Below are 22604 nucleotides of genomic sequence, written 5' to 3'. Positions count from 1 at the left end.
CATAGACCCCTCTTTTTATTTTATTTCTCTCAAGTTTGTAGCAAATTGCTCTACTTGGCTGAGTGCTTTGCACCCTGCCGGGATTCTGAATGTAGCTCGAAAGCCCCCCACTGACCTGCTTGTTTTGTTTCTCTTTTGCGAATTCCTGTTTCCAGAAAATTATGCTCAAATAACCAAGCTCTCTGCAAAAACCAGCTTCGTGGATTTCCTGCTAGCCTGTGTCTCTTTTGAGGCAGTGAGAATTGGGTTGCAAGAGAAAGATGGGGTTAGCTTCCCCATTGCTCCCTCCCCATTTTCCATCTATCGGTAATATTACTCGCTCTGATCCTATTCTATCCCCTAAAACATCCAGATTGTCTGTCATGGCTCGGATGAAAATCCCTCTGCAGTTTCAACTGAATGTTCTGTTCTTCACTTCTGTCCTAAAGCATGAAATATGTCAGCTGTTTAACAGTGTATGACATCACTACACATCAGTGATGCTGTTAAACAGCTGATATGTTTCACCATAGAGTGAGGGTGCATTTTGCGTGTGCGTGTGCACATGCATATGAAGTTATTTTTATGTTCAGCTCGTAAACACTTGGGGATTCTTTGAGATCAAAGGCATTGGGTAAAGATAAAATATTAGCTCGAAATGCAAAGTTTGGATTTTATTCCAGCTACAAATTGCCCCCAAAGGCTGTAGGGTTTTGTTAGCATTATCGCTTATTTCCATACATTCATCTTGTTTTGCTAGTCTGCTGACCACATGTTGGCTCCAAACGAAGTCTTCAATCTAGTATTGTTCCACCAGAAATTCTAAATCCAGGCAGCTTCATTTTCTCATGAGGACTTCTTCCCTGATGCAAAAGATAACCCAGCCTATAGCTAGCACAGGGGAATAAAAGAAGTTTCCCTATCCGCAAAATCAGACTCCAATTATTCTAATGTGTTTGTTTACTGGCATGGCTGTGGCGCTCCTGAATATTGTATCTAACTGTGAGCTTGGGGATTCTTCAGTGCCTTTCATCTGAGGTGGTCAGTGCACTTTAGAAACATTCATTCATTAAGCCACGTTTCCCCTTTGAGAATTTGTAAATGCGCAAACTGAGGCACAGTGCTATGAGAGACAATAATATAGAAGCCAGGAATCCTGAATCCCCATCCCCTGTTCTAACCACTAGATCACGCTGCTACTAAACCAGGGCTTATAAATGTTTCCTGCAGACCCTGCTGACACTAAATGGTTGTCTGGGGATTCCAGCCATCCAGCATATTGAGCCAGCTTTATTTCTCTGGTTACGGTTGAGCAGGCCTCTAGTTGGGAACAGGGCTGCCCGGGGCGGGGAGGGCAAGTGGGGCAATTTGCCCCAGGCCCCGGGCCCCGCAGGGACCCCCACGAGAATATAGTATTCTATAGTATTGCAACTTTTTTTTATAGAAGGGGCCTCCAAAATTGCTTTGCCCCAGGCCCCCTGAATCCTCTGGGCGGCCCTGGTTGGGAAGCTCTCATCTAGACTATTGACCAGGGGGAGCTTGTCTGAAACTGGAGAACTCAATCCACCTGTGAGTTCAGTTCATGTTTTAGCTTTACAATGACATAAGGGGTCTCTACATCACCCCGCAACCTAACCCTAACTCTAGCCTTACCATTTTGCTTCAGCTGCACTACTTGTCAGTTCAACTCCAATTTCCCTTGCATTTTAATTTTCTAAACAGTTTGCAACAGATTGCCTAGCCTGATGAGTTGAAGTGTTTCATCCTCTAACCTTGGAAGAGGAGCTGGGAGAAAGAACTGTTTCTAGTACATTGCAAAGCCCTAAATCCACTGTAGAGCAGAAGTGAGCTGAATGTCTCTCCCTGCCCTGCACTCTAGTCCATGTGTCACAGTAGATATATGGACACCATATGGTCAAGTGTGGAGGATATTTTCTCCCCTACACACGTAGCCTGTTTAACAGAACACAAGCCACTCTGGAATATAGGCTGATGTTGTAAATTCCATGTAAGATATTAGAAAAAAAACCAAACCACTCCAAAAAGAACATTCATTCTTAATGCTCCACTCAGAGTTCAAACAAAGATCCACGTCTCTGTGTTGTCAGTTTGGATATAATCCCTGATTTGCAAAATTTCTATTTTTTATTGCAGCTGCATTTTAATGTCCTGATTTATAAAACTTAAGCCAGCAAGGAGCAGCAAGCAGTTTGGGGCCATCCCTTCATTGGGAATAAATCAGCATCGTCCCATTGACTTCAGCAGAGCTAAGCCCATTTACACCAGTTGAGGATCTAGTCCATATTTTGCCTCCTATAGAAATCGTGGGGAGGTTTTGTGGGGGCGGGGGTTGTTAAAAAAGGGACGGATTCTCAGCTAGGGTAAGTCGCTGGCGCTCAGCTGAAATCAGCGGGACTGTGCTGATTTTCACCAACTGGCCCAAAGCATTTGGTAAGAAAAGAGTGACATTTTTAACACTCCAAAACAATGCAATGAAATTAGAATCTAGAAATCTTGGTACACGGGACCCCTCCTTCAAGCATTTCACACTGCTTGCTTCATATCTAGTACCAAAAACACTTCCCGCCAAACACACACATGCACAGTTTATTTACCAGTCATCATGATGGTTTATTGCCAAATGGGCAAACTTGCCTTGGTACCATAGGAACTGGTGCTCCAAAGAGTGATGAGAAACAGAATTGGTACTAGACAATAAGCCAACAGGAGAGAGAGAGAGAGAGAGAAAGAACGCTCTTCAGATCTAGGGCCAGATTCTTAAAGGTCTTTAGGCACCTAGAGATGGAGATAGTTGCCTAGTGGAATTTTCTGAAGCCTCTAAATATAGATGTTAGTTTCCCTGCACCTTTGAAAAGCCTATTAAGCACCTATCTGCATCTCTTGGTGCCTAAATACCTTTGAAAATCTGGCTGTAGGTTGCTTTTGAAAATGACCTTAGGCTCTTAAGTCACTGAAGCACTTGAATGTTATCCCCTGCACTGCTCAAAGTGCATTAAACAGCACAAGTAATGTATCAAATGTGGTTAATCTCTCTTCTCCTTTCCCCTTGGGGAAAATTCTGTGTGATGTAGTGTTGTGTTTTGGAAGGGGTGTGTGTGTGTGTGTGTGTGTTAAATGTCTACACTGCTCCGTGTTTGTCAGAGAGCACAGGTTGAAGAAGTGTACCTTGCATTTGGAGAGGAAGGTGGTGAGGTTTGTGATGGCACTTCCTGGGCGAGTTTGTTCCATAGTCTTGAACCAGCCACCAGGAAAGCTCAATCTCCTGCAGAGATGAACATAAGACCAGCCATACTTAGTCAGACCAATGGCCTATCTAACCCAGTATCCAGCCTTCTGCCAGTGGCTGGTGTCAGAGGCTTCTGAGGGAATGAACAGAACAGGGCAATATCGAGTGATCCATCCCCTGTTGTCCAGTCCCAGCTTCTGCCAGTTGGAGGTTTAGGGACACCCAGAATATGGGGTTGCATCCCTGACCACCTTGGCTAATAGCTATTGACAGACCTATCCTCCATGAATGTATCTAATTCTTTTTTGAACCCGTCTATAATTTTGGCCTTCACAACATCCCCTGGCAATAAATTCCACAGGTTGACTGTGTTGTGTGAAGAAGTACTTCCTTATGTTTATTTTAAACATGTTGCCAATTAATTTTTGGGGGGTGACCACTGGTTCTTGTGTTATGTGAAGGAGTAAATCATTATTCCCTCTTCGCTTTCTCCACACCATGAGCTTTACCCATATAGCAGAGAGTTCCACTGTACCAGAGGAGCAGAGCTGTCCACCCTGGTCTTTATCTTGGCACATTAGATATGCTGGACTCTAGCTACTGAGCATCTTGAAGATAAGGACTGATACCTTGAACTTCTCTGTGGTGGATGGGCCATCTCCTACCTAGGAACTCTTGGTGATTCCTTCATCCTCTCCCCTTACTGGATTACATCTTCTGAACTGATTTCAGTATTGTCAAACCCCTAGCATTCAAAAATCGCAAGTTGTCTCTCCCTCCTTCCCCTGGCCCCTCCAGTCCCCCAATCGTGAGATTGGCTTAAATCAGAAGAATTTTTTTTAAAGTAGTTTTTTTGTCTTCTGGCTTTTGAGCCACTGGTATTCATGTTTTTAAGCTTTTCTTCTATAGCCGTGAGGGTTGGAACTTCCTTTTCTGTTTAAATGAAAGCTGAGATGTCCACATAACCACATGGCTCCAGGATCTGGGGTTCTGAGAGAACTCCGGATGTTATGAGAGAGGCAATAAAATTGTGGATTGACAACACTGTTTTGAATCTGTCAGTGCTCCGTTATGATTGAGCTGGGCCTTTCCCTCAAATAAGACAAGTGGTAATGGCAAAGTACAGTAGCACAGTGTGGTGACAGCAAAGTGACACGGTGAGATCATGTGGTGTCTATAACTCTGTAGTAGATTGATCACCGCCAGGCACTAGTTTTACATGGAGCTCCTGGTAAGCTACTCACTTCCTAATGAGGTGCTCTGATACCACAGTGATGAGGACCGGAAAAACCCATAAATTAATACAGCAGCTAGGCAAGTGAACTCTGTTTTTCCAATAAAGACCAAGAGTAACAGCAAATTACTGATGGGAAGTGGTGCAATTCTACTAGGTACAGCTGTTTAACAGCAGGTGTTTTACAACTTCCCTGCGTCTTTGTCCTGAATCCTTGTAAGAAAAATATAGTAAAACAACTACTTTCTGCACTGCTTGGGACTCTGATGCTGTTAGACCTCATTAGCTAAGCACGGCTGGACCTGAGTAAAGATTTTAATCCTTGGAGGAAAAGCTAGATTTTGTAGGAAGTGCTGATAGCAATTCAGTATGGTTCTCTCTTCCCTCTTAATGAGCCACGTTCCCAGCCTGGTGTGAAAGTGCTGCTGAAAAAGCCATCTGAGTTGTATGTCACAGTGTTTCAATTACAGCAGGGTGCAGATTTTCGTGTAAAAATTTGGGGGGGGGGGGGATTCAGATTTGGCAACACCAAAACATTTTTCAAATTTGTGCTGCTTTTGCCAAATTGCTTAGGGAAAACCAAACAGTGCTGAAAATTTCAAAACATTCCGATGTTTTTGGTTTTAAATGACTTTTTATTTCAAAAGTTCCATTGATAGTTGTTTTAAAAATTCCAAAAATATTTTAAATGCTTGGAATTGAATATTTCATTTGATCCAAACCTTTTTTATTTTTTTTCCAATTTGCTGAAATGTTTGGAAATTTTCATTTTCAAAAACAATATTTTTTGACTTCAGAACTGAAAAATCCTTTATTCACCCAGTTCTCGTTCCAATCCGAGAGGAGAGGCATTAACCTTAGTGTGCAGGTCAAAGTACAAATTGGGCAAATTGCAACCAATCTACCCAGGAGCGCCGCCAGCTTTTTTGCCGCCTTAGGCGGCGGAAGGTCCCGCTCCCGAAATGCCGCCCCTGACAGAGGCGGCGGAAGGTCCCGCACCCGAAATGCCGCCCCCGACAGAGGCGGCAGAAGGTCCCGCCCCCGAAATACCGACGATGACCGGAGCAGCCGAAGATCCGGCCACCACGGTCGCCGCCCCCCAAATGTTAGTGCCCTAGGCGACCGCCTAGGTCGCCTAATGGGTTGCGCCGGCCCTGGATCTACCTCAAAAAACCCCCAAATCCTTAGTTTGAATTCAGATTCCGCGAGTGCAGACGGAATGCTGTGTCCAACCCCGAGGTGACCTCATTTCAGTGGTGGTATGGAATGACTCCTGTAAAGTATGTACAATTTGGAAAGGGCAGATCCTTCAGGCTGGAATGTGCTCTATAAATGTGTATCATGATATGCTACAGTGATGAGCACTATAGAAACCCCTAAAATAGATTAGGATTTTGAGCATTGCTGATCGTCTGTGAACAATGCAACCCTTTCTTGTGTCCCCTTTCCCGGCTGATTGCTCTTTGCCTACGTTGAATAGGACAACACCAAAGAAAAGCCAATGTATTTATTCGCTTCTTCCTGAGACTTTTTAAAAAGACCCTGCTTTTGTGAGTGGAATCAAATGCTTGATAACAGACAAAGCGTTGCTAACTAGCGCGGAGGCACAAAGAAGCCCCTTCAGAGGAGCACATGACCTCATCGACAGGATTACTTGATTACATGAACTCAGACTTGGTTGCTCACCTAAAATTAATGGTAGGCTTGCTTTGCAAGGAAACTCATTCATCCCCTCTCCCCCGAATCCTCCCCAGCAGGGAAAAGGCTTTACCGATGTCTTCCCAGCGTGCTGAGATTAAACATGTATGGAAATGCAAAACACAAGGCAGATCTCCCTAGTTAGATTCCCTGCCACGCATTCACAGGCTTCTCGATGGACCTTCGCTTATAGCCACTGCCCTCGCTGGAGGGGCTGAGGACCAGCGGCAGTTCCTAGAGGACGTTGGGCCTTATTGACTTTGTTGGTTGTCGTGGGGGCTTGGAATATTGAAACCTCAGGCTCAGTGCCTCTGTGGAGGCTTGGGGGAGTGCACACAGCTACCCTTTTACCAGGGTGCAGCATGTGCTCCTCCCACACACACGGGGAGAGAAGAGAAGCCAGGGTCCCGCCTGGCTGCCTCCATGGGCTGCTGTCAGCACTAGTGTCCCCTGGCTCTTGTACAATGTGGCTGAGATTTTTTTTGAAGGCGCAGCCTAGGGGATTTGGATGCTAACCGAGTATTTGAATGGCCCAGGGGCTTTGCAAATCCCAGCCTCTGGGTATGAGGATCCAGATTTTGCTTGAGACTTGGGCATGAGTGAGAGAGGTATGGAGCACCAAGCTGCTAGGCTAGAACCTTGACTGTACAAGGCTAGAAAGTCCATAGAACCTTGACTGTACAAGTGTGTCATTAAGAATAGGGACAAAGGGCTTATACAGTAATTGAACATACCTCAGTGCTTAGACAGAAATTGCACAATGAAGTGGCGTGGCAACATCCCACCGTGTTGCGAGCTGGAGGCATGTTTGGTGTAAGCCGGTCTCTACACTGGAAAGCAATGGATCTGCCATCTCCTGTTAATGAAGTAACACAGACTGAGACATATCATTTATTTCGCTCTAATTATGCACCATTAACAATGCATTACATGAGAGATCAAACACAAAGTCATGAGCTAATTCTGAATTATGGAGGCACGTCCGTTAAGGATTATCTCTATTTATCCAGAGCTTAATTAATTGTCTTTAATTCCAGTGGCATCAGAGAGAAGTTATTAGAAGCTTGCTCATTTCTGTGGTTAGCCATCCGCATTGTGCCCCATTACTCAACATAACTGTTACATAATGCCACGTCGGATGCTTCTTAACATAAACATTAGAGGCAAAACAACCTTATGGGTCTGATGCAAGCCAAGAGCAGGCTGGAGAATCAAGGATACATCTAAAGCTCTTCTCCTGGGCCTGATCAACTCAATGGAAGTCTTTGATGGATGTTGCATTGGGCAGCTAATGCATGTTGTTGCGATAAAGGACTCTGCAGGTCCCTGCTCTGTCAACTTTCCTATTGATTTCAGTGATCGTGTGAGTTGATAAGTTACAACAAATCAAGACATGCCTGTGAATTTCTTTTAGGGGGAAGGTGAGTTCCAAAAACCTTAGAGGCTAAAGTGTAGCTTTAAACAACAGTCCTCCATAGGGGGCACTGCAGAGTCACACTAGCCGAGGCTATGTCTGATTGACTCCAGCTGAGCAGTAGGTGTACATCCTTTGGAAGAGTGCAACATCCATTCCACTGCATCTGCTGGCTGGTGCAAATTGGGGCTGGGGGCCATAGTTTCCACCCTCTCTCTCCTCTCCCCAGCTCTGAGGAAGCTAGGGCTGCTATAGGCACGAGCCAAGAATGTTCCTGGTGCTCCCTGATCACAAGGATTGGGAGTGTGCCCAGCAAGTGTCTCCTTGCACGTATCCTCTCTACTCTGTGCTCACCTGGGCAAGAGCAGGCAAGAAAGACCTGAGATTTAATTAGGAAACTTAGCTCCCCAAATTCGGTCCTCTCAGGATCAGAGAAAATTCCTGATGGATGAGTCCAGATGGGCCGGAATTCTGCAGTCCATGTCAAAGAGCAAAGGCCGTCATAGTTCAGATGGTTAGAACTATGAAGGGGAGACAGTGCTGCTGCTCTTGGAGTTTTCATATATAGGCGCGCACACAGACCATGGATTATCACCATCCAGTCTGGATTCCCTCATGCTCTGGACGCCACATCACAGCTGCTATCCTTAAGGCTGCAAAGGACAGGCAAGGATTAATATCCGGCAAACTACAGACTCCGTATGGGCTCTTTTTGGTGTTCATGCTGGCAGAATGCTACTCCTCAGTCAGCCAGAGCTGTTGGAAAGGGGAAGGAAACCCCTCTCAGCATCCCCCACTCTTTGTGGAGTAGATCTGTGCCCCTCCATTATTCTGGCACTGGGGGCATTGTGGTGGATGCAGAATAGTATTCAAACCAAGATCTCCCACATGGCAGCATGAAGCCCTACCGCTACGCTAATCTCAATTTAATAATGTTAAACACAGATCTGTTGTTTAATTTCCTCCAAGAGTTCCCAGATTCTGGAATGGCTCCAAAGGAAGCATTCCAGCCTATTCTATAAATAATTACGCAGGCAAGGCTTTAACAAGAGTATCTTATACCCAGCAATCCTAACCACTGTGGTAGTCAATTTCAGTGTTGAAAGAACTATCAGAGTCTATATTTTCCAAAGACATCTCATCTGCCCTCTGCACCACTGTTCTTGTCTTCTGTATTAGCTACCTATTTAGATGGCGTATCCTGAATATTAACAGCCCTTTTGTCACTACCTGTAGTAACTCCAAGGCACGTTGTTAGTTTACTTTGTATTACAGTAGCACCTAGTGGCCAGGGTCGGCTCCAGGCACCAGCCGACCAAGCACGTGCTTGGGGCGGCACCTTGTAAGGGGCGGCCAATCTTGCGGTGGCGGGGGGCACTCGGGGTTTGTTTGTTGTTGTTGGGTTTTTTTGGTTCGGTGGGGCGGTGTGCGAGGTTTTTGTTGCTGTTGTTTTTGTTTTGGCTGCGCGGCGCGGCGCTCGGGGGGGGGGGTTGGGGGGGGCGGCGCTCTTTTTTTTTTTGCTTGGGGCGGCAAAAAAGTTAGAGCTGGCCCTGCTAGTGGCCTCTCAATTAAGATCAAGGTCCAATTGTGCTAGGGGCTGTACATACGTACAATAAGAGACAGTTCCTGACCCAAACAGCTTCATTCGTATTGTGCAGACTGGGAACTGAGCCATGGAGATATCAAAGATTGAACATTTCAGAGGGTGCTAGGAAGTTTGGCAACTGACTCTCATTCATTTTCAATGGGATTTGGGTGCCTAACTCCCTTAAGCTCCTTTGAAAATCCCAGCCTAACTGACTTGCCCAAGGATATGCCAGAAATCGGGAAGTAACCCACATTTCCTGAGTCCCAGTTTAGTGCCTTATCCCCAGAACCCAACCTTCCTCTGAATTCATTGAAATTGATGGACTGCTAAGATGTCAGACTGAATTTACCTGGGATGCCCATCAGCAGTCATGGAGTCCCAAAGAAGCATGCACTAAAAGCCTTTATGAAATCTATTTCTTGCACATTTTCTGCTGTCATTTTTTCCCAACTGTATCTTGGCCAGTTAGCTTTATTTTCTATTTAAGTTGCAAGCAATTGCTCATCAAATCTAATATTTTATAGATTTGAATATGATTTCTGTGCTGTTGATGTTGGAAAAAAACCCATGTCTAATCCACAAACTGCCTCTATTGAAAAAATTCCAAACCGAATGTTTAATTTGGAAACATATGTTCTCTGTCTGGGATCTTGAATGACAAGGGTAAGCCTAGGATGAGTTTCTATAGTTGAGAGTACAAACCTCCTGAAAACAGTGGCTTAGAATGCAATAATAGACTCTAGTTTTAGAAATTGCTGTTGTACTACAGTAGATTTGGTCTCTCGGGGGGGATTCGGGTGTGCTTTATCACTCAGAATTTACTACAGTTCCTTTCACATTGTTTACGGATGCTGGCTTTAGTTTTTTCTTTCCCTTCATGGTAATGTCATGCTGATGCCTTTGTAATACAAGACTCTTCTAAATTCAAAATTGTACACAAAGCAATTAATTTAAACTCCTTCCAAAACACCCTTGGCAACATTTTCTCCGCATGCTGCTTTTCATCCAAGATGGGAGGGCTGGAGGCGAATATTAATCTTAATGGTTTAATTCCAGGATGATACACAGTAGGAGCTGTAAAGCAGAAACTGTACAGCTATTCCCTTGTTGAAATCACAAGAAATTGCTCAAGGGAAAAGAAAAGGGCCAAGACCTATATGGAAAAAAAGTGAGTGGTAGAACAAGAACAGGCATAGGTGAGAGGAATGATTTTTCCAAGGCCAGTGGCTACCAAATGAGATAAAGTGTAAAAACCCAAGCTGATAAATAGGGGGGAGATTTTTAGCTGCAGAAAGAGAAGCTAACTGCTCAACTCCCATAGGAAACCAGTGTGGTGTGCTTAAAGCCTTCTGTGCCTTTTGCCTTAGTCGAGTTGGATGAATAGAATCCAGTGGTGGAGGGCTGGGAGAATAAATACAGCCCAGTGCGAGGAAGGACAAATATTATCCAGTGCTTGGAGTTTAGGAGCTTAATCCTCAGGTCTAGCTGAGCTGCGCTTAGAACAAGACCCCAGGCAGTCGATGGGTCAAAAAAGAGTTTGTTTGCTACTATTATATTGCTACTCTCTGACCTGGAGGCTGTGTTTGGACCCTGGGAGCAATAAACATAAACACCAGGGCCTATTTATAGCCTCCCCCAGCTTCTTTTGTTTATCTTAAGTGCACTAGCACAGTGTTTCTCAACATTTTTGATACCAGGAGCAGGGTTGCTGCCTTCCTAAACTGTGTCAGGGAGATCTCTGGGACCAGTGCCGGCCCAGGGACTGGTTGTTGAGAAACTCTGCCCACATAGGAGGTCCTCAAAGTCATTTTGGAAGGAACGGGGATTCCATAATTTCACCACCACCGTTTATGGTGCATGCATTTTTGCACATAAACCCCTTCCTTTGCTGCACAAAAATTAATCCCAACGTGAGGGTGCAAATCCTTTTCCATTCTGTCCATGGAAAACGGACAAGATCTGGGAGTCGTTAAGGAGGACCTTGGTAAATGTGACCATGTGGGTCAGTAACAGCTGTGCCAAAGCGAGATGAAACACAGATGACTGCAGGAGATAGCCAAAGCCCTTCATTGTAGACATTTATCCACATCAAACAAAAGCCTCAATTTGTCCTTCAAATAAGAGCTATTTAAGCTGTAAAGGCAGGAACATGAAAATGAGGGTATAGAACTTTGGCTTGATACTAAGAGGTTCTGAGTGCTGCCTGTAGGAGGCTGAGACCTCAGATGCAAGACAGAAAGGGTGATCTTGTGTTTTAATGTACTGGAGTAAGACTGAAGACACCTGGGTCTATTTCCAGCTTTGTCAGAGACTTATATTGCCCTGGTTAATTCACTTAGGGCATTTCTACACTGCCCCGCAGTTTGGAGTTACTACCGGGATGTGAACTGCAGCGTGCATCAAAGTGCTGCGCTCTAACTCCTCCATGTGGATACTGTGGGCAAAAACTTAAAGGTCCCGAGTTCACACTAATAGTCCTGTTTGTAGAGGACTATATCAGTGCATACTCAGGACCTTTAAGTTTATACCTGCAGCATCCACACTGGGGAGTTACAGCACAGCTCTTTGGTGCATGCTGCAGTTCACACCCCCAGAGTCCAAACTGTAGGGCAGTGTAGACTTGCCCTAGGCCTCTGTGTGCCTCAGTTTTCCATCTCTCAAATGAGAGTAATAATACTTTCCTTGTCCATTGTGACGGCAAGCTCTTTGGAACAGGGAAGTGTCTCTCCCATGGGGTCTCTGGGCATCATTGAAATATTCTAGTAATAATAACAGGAATTAAGGGCCCACATACCCTTGCAGTTTCAGCCCTCCATCCCTTTAGTTAAATGAATGAATTTTTCATCCATTCTTATTTTTTTTCCCCAACTGCTTTCTTCATGTTCCTGTGTCTTTGTCCCATGTTAGTGCCTGGGGCAAGCTGAGAGCTATGTTTCTTGGGCTTAGCACATCATACTTGCTTGTGTAACCATGAAGATGCGAGGCCAAGCTTTTCTTGCATCCTGTCTGATGCAGCTGGATCCGCTGTGTGCCACGTCATGAAAATCACCTCCTACGGCTATGCTTTTTGACTCCTTACCCCACAAATGGGTCACCACATCTGAGAGAGTGTTGGCTGATTTGGGGCTTAATCCAAGATGACACTTGATAACGTAATGGTACATGACGTGACTTGCCTAAACTGGGAAAATGTAATATCCTTCCAACTGTCTGCTGCCTGCATTTCAATGTGACAGTGCCTGATGTGGTGTTCTGATAAGCAGAAAACTGGAGGGTGTTCTCGCCCTCTTTTTCATTCCGTATGGATTTCTCTTCAAAGTAAGAACCTTTCAGCAAATGTATTTCTTACACTGAATTTCTAGAGATAGATTCAACCTATACATTTGGAGCTGAGTTTTGAGAGCTTCAGATCTGGCCTTTCGCTTCCTGTCCATTAGAAGGAAGGGGGCCATTGAATCTGGATCTGTAATCTTGGATTCTTTGGATCTGGGATTTCCATTCAGGTTTCTCTCTCTTTTATTTGCAAATAGTGGACCAAATACTTCTCTAGAGTAGAACTCAAACTATCTAGATCCAAAGCATGAGTCTATTCCTTGATCTAAAGAACTAGGCCCATCAGGTTGTAGGCAGTGGAAAACCAAAGCTTTTTGTGTGGTCCAGTTGCTGTACGGAGAACAAAGAACTACCCTGGGTTAAATATAGGTTAAGAACATAAGAACGGCCATACTGGGTCAGAGCAAAGGTCCATCTAGCCCAGTATCCTGTCTGCCAACAGTGACCAATGTGACCTTGTGATGGGTTGTCCCCCTTTAAGGTGCTACCTGATGTCCTGGGGTTTCACAGAGCCCCTCCTGCTCCACCAGCCTGGATTCCCTCTCCCGCTTTTGCTGAATTAGGCTCTCCGGCCTCTTGCAGCACACACACACACACACACAGGTAGGGCCACACCCAACGGCAGACACAGACTGAAGTCAGCTCTGTGTGAGAGGATTCACCCAGCACTCACAGTCACACCCCTTTTGGGGGATAAACCATAAATAATACTGTCTTGTGCTGTATACAAAGATCTGCACAGCGCAAGCTCATAAAAATTTGCCCTCTCCCTCAATGTGAAGAGAGATATGCACAACTTCTCCCCTCATTAGAAACTGCACAAACTGAGTTATAATAAACAAAACAAATTTATTTAACTATAAAAGGCAGATTTTACGGGACAGCAAACAGAACAAAGCAGATTACTGAATAAATAAAACAAAACACACATACTAAGCTTAAGATCTTAAAGAGAGTGGTTTCAAGAAGTAATTTCTTACCCTAAATGTTATTTTAGGTAAGTTGCAGAGTTTCAGTAGCTTAGAGTTCCAGTTATTTTTTCTTACAGACTGGACCCCTGTCTCAGTCTGGACTCACCCTTGACTTTCCCTTCAGGTTTGTTTCTTTGTCCCTTCAGGTACTTTCAGCAGTCCTTCTTCTTGGGTAGGCAATGGAGGAGAGTCCAGATCAACCCCCTCCCCTGACCTTAAAAGGATTTACCTAAGGCGGGAATCCTTTGTTTGATCCCCATCCCCCTACAGAGGAAAAGTACCAGCAGTGTCCAAGATGGTATTTTGTATCAGGTGACAGGACCACCTGACCTGGTAGTGTCAAAGCTATGTCCCAGGATGCCTCTGATGAAGGAGAGAGATTAGTATCTTCACAGTTTTATTGTTCCCTCCTAGTGGCTCATCAAGGCTGTAATGGCCCGTTGTCTGGTGTGTCTCCTCCAAATACACACACAGTTGTAAAATATATCTTAGTTAGGCCATATTCACATCGTAACCATATTTCTATGAAGACTATGAGGTGTAACATCACAGACCGATCTCTCACACTGTTGCTTTCCCTTTTTCCTCTCTGGATTCTGGAGATTCAACCCAGTGTAAGCGTTTTCCACAGGGTAGAAGGACGAATTACTGGATATTCTAAATAGCTCAGCAGCCAGACCCAGCGCGCCGGGGGCCGCTACCAGCCTCACACCGTCCACGGGCTGTACCTCTTCACGGTTTCACGCCCTCTTGAGTTCAAGAAGGCGTGAAACCATTAAGAGGTACAGCCCGTGGACGGTGTGAGGCCAGTAGCGGCCCCCGGTGTGCCGGGCCTGGGTGGTCTTGGAGTCGGGTTGCTTGGGAATGCAGCCCAAAGCTGGTGGTAAACTCCATCTAAGGCTAAATACTGGCACAAGACCGATAGTCAACAAGTATCGTAAGGGAAAGTTGAAAAGAACTTTGAAGTGAGAGTTCAAGAGGGCGTGAAACCGTTAAGAGGTACAGCCTGTGGACGGTGTGAGGCCGGTAGCGGCCCCTGGCGCACTGAGATTGGGTGGTCTTGGAGTCAGGTTGCTTGGGAATGCAGCCCAAAGCTGGTGGTAAACTCCATCTAAGGCTAAATACTGGCACAAGACCGATAGTCAACAAGTATCGTAAGGGAAAGTTGAAAAGAACTCAGCACCCAGAGATTCCCAGTGAGAACGTTGGGAGCTGCTGGGGGCTGAGCTATGTGGAAAACATGACTGCACACAGTTTCACTACATCCTTATGGTCCATAACTCACTAAGGCCTGGTCTACACTGCGGGGGGGAGATCGATCTAAGTTACGCAACTTCAGCTACGTGAATAACGTAGCTGAAGTTGACATACTTAGATCGACTTACCGTGGTGTCTTCACTATGGTGAGTCGACTCTGCCTGCGCCTCTCGCCGAGCTGGAGTACAGGAGTCGACGGGAGAGCGCTCGGGGATCGATTTATCGCATCTAGACTAGACACGATAAATCGATCCCCGCTGGATCGATCGCTGCCCGCCGATCCGGCCAGTAGTGAAGACATACCCTAAGACTTTCTGAAGTGGCTTGAGTCATCCTTTTTAAAACTCTTCCCCTTCAGAACAAGTCAGATGTCAGCCAAAGGAAAAGATGCAATGATTTTGCATTGATGGTCCCCTCGTGCTCTTGGGAGGCAGCAGCATAGAGACAGTCAAGGGCTGTTGTTACAAATGGTCATTTAAGATCCCTGGAGTGATTTCATTTAGTCTGTTTTGCACGGAGAGTTTCCCACTGGGTGCTTTGCCCATCTGGCATCTCAGATGGAAAGAGACAGCATTTTTCTAGGCTCGAATGTACAGCCGCAGCGAGGAGACGTGATTAGCTCAGAACTGTTCACTTGTTGCCCGGCTGCTTCAAAAGCCTCAATCCCCACAGGATCTTACTTTCTTTAAAACGTTTCAAAATCCTCTACTCCCTGGCCTAGCTGTGCTCGAGAAGATGATGCAAGTTCAAGGGCCCTGGCACAGCGATGGTATTAGCCGATTTCCTTTAGATGGGTTGATGCTTTTGAAGCTCTTGCTTCTGAAAATCCACCCTGGCAGCCACTTTTCAGTTGCTAATCCTTGGGAATGAGGCCACTTGCACCACATTAGAAAGTGCCTGAGCGTTACCATTTCCTCAAGTCCCCAAAGGGAAAATATCTCAGAGCAGGGCAATTCCTAGTATGAGTCTTCTGTGCCTGTTTGGTGGAAAGAGACAGAGAGACAAGGACACCACAAAACAGGGGCAGCTACCCATTTCTGTGCACCCCAATCCTTGGGGTAACTGGGGGCCAAATTAGCCCCTGGTGCACGTTTGAGAAGCCCTGAGTCCTGATAACCCTCAGAGGGCTGCTATGGAGTCAGTGGTTAGCCGAGTACAAAGTGCACCATTTTATGCTTCCTATGCCAGTGGGTGCCAGAGAATATGTGTAACCAGCTGTAGGCCATCTGAGGATCTAGCCCAATATTTTCACTCTAGATTTTAACAAAACGTGCAAAATATAAAATACGTTGACACTATTTGTTCCCATCCTCTTGGGATGGTGAAAGTGTCTGCATGGGTCTAAATGTGCGTGTGCACATCTGTGAATTTAATTTCCATATTGTGACATGTGGCAGGTGTCTGAAGAAATCCTCTCAGGTTTTGCCTTCTTCAGTTCAGGTGCCGCAGAGAGATTTGCCTCACCACCGCAATCTGCCTTGATTAAAACCACACAATGTTGTTGTTTGCATACTTATATCGCCATGTGTCCAGACTTCATCTGATGGTCCTGCTGCTCCTTCTGAATTTACAAAATGAACTGAAAGATACGCTAGAATTACAAGCTATGAGACCATACATTTCTCTTCACACCTGGTAGTTTCCAACAAATTTCTTTTTTGGAAAATATTAATAGATTGTGTTTCCTTAGCAGCCACTGGGAGTCAGGACTCCTGGGTTCTGCAATCACTGTAAATACGGTTTTCCATTTTCACTTAAAAAAAGTAGGTTTTATATGTTAAAAAAGTGAAAAAAAAATCAGTTTTCAACAACCCAAAAATACGATGTTTTGAGATCCTCAGAGGTAAGGTGCTGCTATGTAAAAGAAAAGTGCGATTTTTCTTGGTATTATGGAGAGTCCATCTCCCTTCCATCATATATTATTATTATTATTTATTATTCATTGATGGCGGTCAATATTTTATGGAGTGTTTCTTTAGGAATTTCCCCCATTTCTTTTCTCATAATCATCAAATGTCAACAAGCCATTCTTTCATGGGAAGTATACTTATTTCCTTCTGAACCCTATCAATAGTAATTCTGAGTCAGCCAAAAGGGTTAGTTTGAAACTGATGCAGGCTTCTTCATCCTCCACCAGAGGCTAACTCTGCTGCCTCTACAGTGCTTCATTGCCTCAGCTGGTCCAGTAGCATGTTAATAGTTGCTTTAGTGTTCCCTCTGCCTAAGTTAAAAACGAGGACTCTGGTCATGGCCTCTGCTCTGTATTCTGAATGCCTGGCTGCAACTCACTTAATTCCTTAAGCATATGTCCAAGGCTCTAACAGTGTGATGTTGAGACTATAGCTTAGGCTGTTGTAACTTCTGGGTCCGGTTACTGTCGCACTTAATCTTAGGGCTTCCTTGAAAAACAAAACGGTCTGCAGTGACTCTCTACCATCTTCTGTACAATGCTACTGCCACGGCAACTCTATTGTTAAATCTTTAGGCAATATCTTCAGCCTACCAGCAGAGAGCGTCTGAAATAGAGGATTGTGTTTTAACTCCTCCCGCATCCTCAATCCTGGTGGCTTAGTTGCCGGTCATGGACATTAGGAGTAACATTTTCCAAAGCTCCTTCGGCTTAGGAATTTAAGTCAATGAGAATTAGTCTCTAAGTCACTTAGGTGGTTTTGGAAATTTGACCCCAGGCCAGGAAAATCTGACTCAGTATGAAGTAAAGAGAATGGCTTTGATCAGTGAAGCAGTGTTGTCAGCTTTGCGAGCAATGGGCTGGATTGAGCACTGAAGTCAATAGAGTAACATAGTGTCAGAGGAGAATCAGTCCCAGTGTGTGTTTATGTGACATTAGTCTTTGACTCAGGCTGGGCGCTATAAGCCAATGCCTGTTTGTCAAGCTATTCCAAGATCTCTAAACAGGTATATCCATCCTAACCAGAGGCTGAATTACTGGCTCAGGTTTATTCATACCTAACGCTAAAGAGCACGTCTCTGAGAAGATGGTCTGGTTAGATAATATTCTGCCTTGTATTTCCTATGCCATATATTTTTCTTCCCTTTCCCCCGCCCCAAGCAATTGCTTTAGGCTCAAATCCTGGTCCTTACACGTCACATTTGTTCCCTGAAGAAATCCTCAGTTACGTCAATGGGATTTCTGTATGCAGAACAACTGTAGACATTAGTAGGCATTAGTCTATCCCACAGTGTAGACCACAAAAGAGAATTATGCCTAGAATGCATTTTGTATTGTGGTGGCTATTTTTCATGATTATACTATATGTTAGCTGAATGAAGTCTGCAGCAAAGTACACGGACTAGTGAAGAATGGAAAGAAAGGGAAAAGAAAAATAACCCTGCAATCTAGATGGGATTATTTTCCCAATCAGAAACAAAATGTTTGTCATATTTCATTACATTTTAGCTAAGAAGCCTAATTATTATCTTTAATAAAAACATGTAAAAATGCAAACTGCATTCCTGGTGGTGGTTGTTTTCTGCCCCCCCCCCCCCAGATGTACTGTGTCTATAGCTAAAGTAACGAGTGACAAAAATAATACACTTAGGGCTTGTCTACACTACCGCGGTAGTTCGAAGGCTGGCAATCGAACTTCCGGGTTCGATTTATCGCGTCTGGTGTGGACGCGATAATTCGAACCAGGAAGTGCTCGCCGTCGACTGCGGTACTCCACCTCAGCGAGAGGAGTACCGCGGAGTCGACGGGGGAGCCTGCCTGCCGTGTGTGGACCGCGTCTGAACCGCGGTAAATTCGAACTAAGGTATGTCGACTTCAGCTACGTTATTCACGTAGCTGAAGTTGCGTACCTTAGATCGAATTGGGGTGTTAGTGTAGACCAAGCCTTAGAATATTTCTAACAGGTGGTTCTGCTAGATCAAGGGCTTGATTGCCAACCTGTACTCATAAGATTCAGGGTACGGCTACACTGCAGTCACAAGGTGTAACTGCAACTCGGGTAGACCTACCCAAGCGGAGACAGCAAGTGGAGACAGAAAGACAGATGAGGGAGCATAAAGAAACAATGGGGTCAACCCACCAGCTACCTAATCATTGTCAAGTATCAGCGGGGTAACCGTGTTAGTCTGGATCTGTAAAAAGCAACAGAGAGTCCTGTGGCACCTTATAGACTAACAGACGTATTGGAGCATGAGCTTTCGTGGGTGAATACGTCTGACGAAGTGGGTATTCACCCACGAAAGCTTATGCTCCAATACGTCTGTTAGTCTATAAGGTGCCACAGGACTCTTTGTCCCTAATCATTGTTGAGGTTTTTTTGTCGGCATTAGGGCAGGATTGAGCACTTGGTGAATAAGGGCTGTTGCATCTGGACTCTCTCTTGCAAACTCTTGCAAGCTTTATAACTTGCCGTACATTAAAACATCTCAACCCTTGAGGTCTATAGAGAGAATATTTAGGAGATATCTACATTGGATTACATGTCTGTAACTTTTGGATGCTGACTTGCATAGCAACAAGAAATATCATAGGAGGGATTGAGCGGGGCAAACAAAGACCAAATGCTGCAGGTTGCCATGGCTTACAGCTTTCCCTTTTTAAATGTCTGCTCGTGGGTGGTCACTAATGGCTAGAACTGTTGGGTAAACATGCTTGAAGGGTGGGAGTTGCAGGGAGGAGTGTTGCCTTTGTTGTTCCAGCCAAAAAAATAGATAATTGATGAAGTAGTGTATGGAAGTTGCCTGGTAGATTAGGAAAGATCTCAGATCCAAGTGGGGAACTGGGCTCCCCAAGCCAGATCCTTGTCAGATCAGACAAGAAACACCTGATCTGAATCGGCCAAGATACACTGGAATCCTGCACTCTGCTTCAAAGCACAACCACTACGACTCAGGCAGAGTGGAGTGCTTCTTCCAGACCACCCCCGAAGAATGTCAGTAGGGATGAAGTCTTCCAGTGTCATCCTCCGGCTGGGAGGCTTAACTGATTGGGTCTGACACACCTCCAATAAATCTACATATGATCTTGCGACTCTTCAGTGGTGGAGTGACAGTGGCCCACTAAGGAAATAGGTTTTACAGTTTTCAGCCACATTCCTAAGACACAATTAATACTGTCACAGAGCCATATTCAACTCCCATTGAGGTCAATGGGCGTTGGACTGAATCCATATTCCTTTAGGCTGGGATTTTGCAAGAGGCCTAAGGGAGTTAGGTGCTCAAACCTTTTGCAATCTGTTAGGAGCTGGATGCCTAACTTTTCAGATGTCTTCTGACTAACCTTCAACTCACTAGAATTAGGATGACATTATAGGGGTATAATATTGCCCGGTGAGTATTGTTTACTAGTTTGGAACATGCATGGGAGCAAATAGAGGAACATAAGGAACTGGGTTATTTGCTGTGATTAGGGGCCTGTTATATTAGTTTGAGGCCTTGTGGGAGTAGTTATACTAAAGGCTCGATTTTAGCTCTAATCACAGGAAGCTTAATAACCGAGTTACTTATGTCCATCTACTTGCCCCCATGCGTGTTCCAAACTAATGAGCAATACGCACGGTCAATATTATATCCCTATAATGTCATCTTCATTCTAGCAAACTGAAGGTTAGTCAGAAGACATCAGGAAAGGTTGTAGATCAACATGCCTAAGACCCCTTTCTATATCCCAGCCTTCACTCTGTTGTTGATCCTTTCACCAGCCAGTTCCTAAATGTAGCTAGGTTTTTGTCCGTCAGTATCTTGTTGTCAATTTGGACAATAATTTTGCTTATACACTGGGCAAGACATGGCTAATGTCTGACATTGACATCTCCCAAGAAACTCCAAACACCTACAGGTAACTTGTGAGACAATCAAGGTCTCGAGGTAAAATACATAGCGTGCCTGGGAACTCAGCTTCATCATTTGTAAGGCACTTTGAGATCCTCAAGTGGGAACTGCCGTGTAAGTCAGGAAAGGGCTTAAGCACCTACTTAAATCCTGACTTCACTGGAATTCAAGCACAGGTATGAAGTAAGCTTGTTTTTAAGTACTATCCTGAGTAGGGATACTTCCATGACTCAGAGCCCCATTTACAGATGGGCTTAGGTCACAAATTGAGATGCAGATCTGGATCTGAACTTCACCAACCATTGGGAGCGTCTGGCTCAGGACCACCTCTATTATTATTAACCTGGTGACTTTTTCCGGCACAGAAGCTGGGTTCAAACACTTTTGAACAAACAGGGAAAGTGCTGGAGAATGATTCAAAGCTGAGTGGTTTACTAGACAGAGAGCGAGATGCGGCTGCACCTTGTCTGGTTCTGATTTATTTCCTAATAAAAAAGATATAACGCTCACTCTGTGGGAGCTCTGCTTTCTCTATGCAGAAAATGGACCTGGATAAAGGAGGCTGGGGTATTCTTGTCCTCCTGTTATAAAAGCGGGTGGAATTGCATGGGGAAACAAAATTGATCTCTACACTATGGGAGGCAAAGGGCCATAAAAGCTGGTTACCCAGCTGATATCTATTGCCATCAGAACCTTGGGTATCAGAGTCTTTATTGACGTTTGAGCAATTACCAACACAAAGAAAGAGAGGCCACATCCAGTCACAAGCCAACAACTGATCTATCCATTTAACAAGACTTTTTCTGGGAGTAGAAAGCAACGCAAAAATTAAGGTATTTATTAGGGAGTGATTGCATAGCCTGCCTAGAAGCCTCCTTGAGTATGTTGGCCTGAGAGAAGAAGGGCTAATTCTGAATGGAAGAAGATTGGGGGGGAAGAGGGCAGGTTTTTTTTTAACTGCTCTCCAGTTCAGCCCACTTGAAATCCACCTCAACATTTTTTTTCCAAATTAAAAAAAAATGACATGCAAGAAGGGCTGTTCTGGCCCAGCCAGGTTGCTGTGGCTAAAAGTAGGTACTTTATGGATAACTGATGAAAGATCAGACATTGGGAAATGGTGCCTGGTGAAAGGAGTCACCTGTTGCTGAAAAGACCTGTTCACACCTGTGTCAATGTGAAGCTTTGTCTTTCTCTTGAAGGGCTCAGGTGTATCAAAGCGGTTTTGTTTTCTTTCTTTCTTTTCTTCTCCCTGTTACCATCCTTATTCCCCAGCACACCTGTCTGGTGTCCTACCCTTCAGAAAGATTGATGTAGCTCAACACAGTGCAATATACCTGCTACACTTGAACTAATATCTATTTCTCCCAGTCGATACGATGGGCTGGATCCTTAGCAGATGTAAATCAGTGTGGCTGTGAAGAAGAGATCAAAGTCCAAACGCTTGACTCTTCTTCTGAGTACACATTTACTTCACTGCCGTAAGCAAATTCCTTTGCGGGGGGGTGTTTTCTATATAAGAAACACAATAAGTCTTGACATTGATCCCCTTTCTACCCCCCAAGTCAGTTGTAAATAAAAGGAAACTGTTGAAATTGGCTTAGTGGTTGTGACATGCTGGATGACACGTGCTTTAGGTCCCAAATGGCCTGATGCTTGTTAGGCTTGGACCACTTGGTTGCTGGGTGAGAGGAGGGAGGGAAGGTTAGTTTCTTACTAGAATGACATCAAAATGTAGCATTTCCATTTGTTTTTAAAGGAAATCATCTTGATTTTTGTGTTTTGACTCATTCTGCTTCTGACCCTTATAAAAACCGAGTATCCTTCAGTAATAGCCCCCAAACTTACTCCTCACAATACTCCTTTCAGGGGGCCAGATTCTCTTACCTCAGGTGCACATGCCCATTGTCAGCAATGGAATTTACACGTGTGCACCGGCGGGTAGAATTTTTGTCCAATATGGGACTCAGCAGTTTTGGGTTCCATTCTTGGCCCTGTGAATCACTTCAACTCTCTGTGTCTCGGCATGTTCACTTGTAAAACGGGGACTCATTTGCAAATGCACCGGGGTCTTGGATGGAAGGGGA

The 22604-nt window shown here is 44.8% G+C and overlaps 1 protein-coding gene across 9 annotated transcripts in view; it reads left to right on the top strand.

The window, feature by feature from the left end:
• The window catches only part of TNC (tenascin C), a 96893-nt gene that overhangs the window by 13306 nt on the left and 60983 nt on the right, over positions 1–22604 (top strand). The gene's annotated exons all lie outside the window — the stretch shown is intronic.

The sequence above is a fragment of the Terrapene carolina genome, unplaced genomic scaffold (assembly GCF_002925995.2).
Source record: "Terrapene carolina triunguis isolate 2854851 unplaced genomic scaffold, T_m_triunguis-2.0 Scaffold238, whole genome shotgun sequence".
NCBI classification, from domain to species: Eukaryota; Metazoa; Chordata; order Testudines; family Emydidae; genus Terrapene; species Terrapene triunguis.
Note: the sequence above shows the minus strand (reverse complement) of the source record. Positions and strands in the feature narration are given on the sequence as shown.